At 36.1% G+C, this 2,621-nt stretch overlaps 1 protein-coding gene across 6 annotated transcripts in view; it reads left to right on the forward strand.

The window, feature by feature from the left end:
* The first annotated feature begins 2,099 nt into the window (after positions 1–2,099).
* LOC115230957 (leucine-rich repeat-containing protein 4C) overlaps positions 2,100–2,621 on the forward strand; it is a 49,637-nt gene continuing 49,115 nt past the window's right edge. For all 6 annotated transcript variants that reach the window (XR_004997603.1, XM_036499881.1, XM_029801061.2 and 3 more), the window contains exon 1: positions 2,100–2,195. The gene's annotated coding sequence lies outside the window, so the exon portion shown is untranslated. The remainder of the gene's footprint in view (positions 2,196–2,621) is intronic.

Below are 2,621 nucleotides of genomic sequence, written 5' to 3' on the forward strand. Positions count from 1 at the left end.
AGGGCATTACTATATAGAAATGCCTCGCGCTAAGGGGGACTCTTGAAGTCAACACTACTATAATAACCACATTGTATCAAACGCAAGAATACATGTGTTCGTCTGGTAAATTGATTTTTGATAATTTTTATATGTCTTGACTAAGGTTGCGCCGATGAGTGAAAAGTGCATTTTCTGCACTAATTACGAAATCATATTCAGCTAAGTCTGTTTCTGGAGGCTCGCTTTGAGAGTTGCATTCCCTCGCGGTTTGTACAATATGGGCATTATAGTAGTTTTGACTTCAAGAGACCCTCCTAGCGTGAGGCATTTATGTATAGTAATGCCCTTAATATATATAAATATATTCATAGGGAATAATTAATAAGTTATCCCTTCTGAGGTTTTTCACAATAACTACTTAATAAATCCTCGTAAAAATTTTATCCTATATTTCAATTATATATATTTATTAGTAGCCCCAAACTTACTTTGTTATATATTAAAAAGACTCCGCCGGTTACGACGACGAGGGTCCCAGCTGATACGATCAACGGAACAGCTTGCTCGTGAAATTAACGTGCAAATGGCTGAGCATTCCACAGACACGTGTACCCTTAACGTAGTTCTCGGGGATAATCAGCGTGACACAGAGAGTGACAAGGCTGACACTTTGAAATACAAGTACAACTCATTTTTGCCAGCTGAGTGGACTGGAGCAACGTGAAATAAAGTGTCTTGCTCAAGGACACAACGCGTCGCCGGGAATCGAACTCACAACCTTACGATCATGAGCCGAATGCCCTAACCACTAAGCCACGCGCCCTCACTTTGTTATATATATACACACACACACACACTTATGTATATATATATATTTTTTTTTTTTTACATATATGTATATATCTATGTATATGTGAGCGTGTGTATGTATATGTGTATGTGTTTCAGTTTATCCACTATGACCGCTTGGGAACAGGTTCCGATTTTTTACGTCCCAGTAATTTGGCCGATCGGTATCTTGTTAAGTTCCTTACAACCACTTGAAACTTTTCAAATTTTTACCACATCATTTTCAAAGTATTTACTTCTGATGCAGAATTGCCTGCCGCTGGCGATAATTGCATTCATGTTTTTCTTTTTTCTGGTAATTAATAATGAAGATATCAAAAGTATAATGTTTTAGCCTAAAGACACATGGAGAGTAAACCACGTAGAATATCCCTTTCATTCTTCTGCTAGTAGCAGAATAATTCAGGCCTAGATGCCATCTAATAAATTGATTGTTCATCTTGATAGTAAGGTCAGACTTATATGTCGGAGAGATCTATGAAAATTAACAATTACATCATGTGATATATTACAATAATGATTGTAGCTGTAGGTTTCAGGACTAATGAATGCCCATTACTTGAACATTTGCGCTATCAGCCCTATCGTAAGCATTTGAGACAATGATATTCCATTGTCTCACACCCTACCGTCTTAACCACGGAAAGAATAGAACACACATTACGATGTAAATAAATCAAAGGGATGATCATGACCGAAACGCCTCTGATCTTCGTCTTGTCATCAGAGAACAACAAGAATACTTTACAACCAACTGAAATATATTCTGTGAAACAAGGAAAATTCGTCGGCTTTGCATTTTAGTAATTAGAGAGATGAGGTCGTTTATTTGAGCAGATATCGCCATTCCAATAATCGATAAAAACAATGGCGTTTGTTTTACAAAAACCTTCAAGTAGATAAGAATATTCTCTGGGTGTTGCCAGGACATATGAAAAATAAATTTTGTAATATAAAAGAAGTCGAGTACACATGAAGTCGTGATTGGGGTACAAGGTCGTGATTTCAAATACAGGACCGAGATGTGTATTGCGCACTAGATACTTCATCTCATGTTACACAGCGACCATTTCAACACTTGACGTGTAGGAATGGTGACTAGCTGGAATATGGATTTATTTTCCGGATATTAAAGTATTTCAGCCAATCACATACATCAAGGGAAAATACTGCCACTCTCGTTTAAAAAATATAGAGAATTATTACAACAGGATATTTCATTCAGTATGCATTTCGGATAGAAGCTGGAAGGTGAGACAAAAAATTTTTATGAGGCAATAGAATATTCAGATAAGTGGATAAGACTTTTAATTTCTGTAAAAAAATTTGAAACTGAAGTAATATTTGGAGTCGGCTTTATAAAGGTAAATAAATTTTTGTTACTTTTCTTTTATGATTTAACATTTGTATCTACACACACATGTACATATGATTTATTTTTCCCTCTCTCTCTATCATTCTATAACTATGCAACTTAATAGAATAATTTTGTTCCTGACAATCATTTGTCGGTGAGCATTTGGTTCCAAGCAACCATAACATTGTTACATGCACGTCAGAATTATTATTTAAATATTTGTTTGTCTTGTTCATCCTGTATAAAGACTTATACATAAACACACATGCATAGGCGTGGCTATGTGGTAAGATAGATGGTTCGCAAGCAGATAGATCCAGGTTCAGTTTCACTGCATGGCAATTTGGGAAAGTGTCTTCTACTATAACCTCGGGCTGACCAAAGCCGTACGAGTGGATTTGGTAGACGAAAAAACCGAAAGAAGTTCGTATAT

This window comes from Octopus sinensis, unplaced genomic scaffold (genome assembly GCF_006345805.1).
Source record: "Octopus sinensis unplaced genomic scaffold, ASM634580v1 Contig16917, whole genome shotgun sequence".
Taxonomy (NCBI): domain Eukaryota; kingdom Metazoa; phylum Mollusca; class Cephalopoda; order Octopoda; family Octopodidae; genus Octopus; species Octopus sinensis.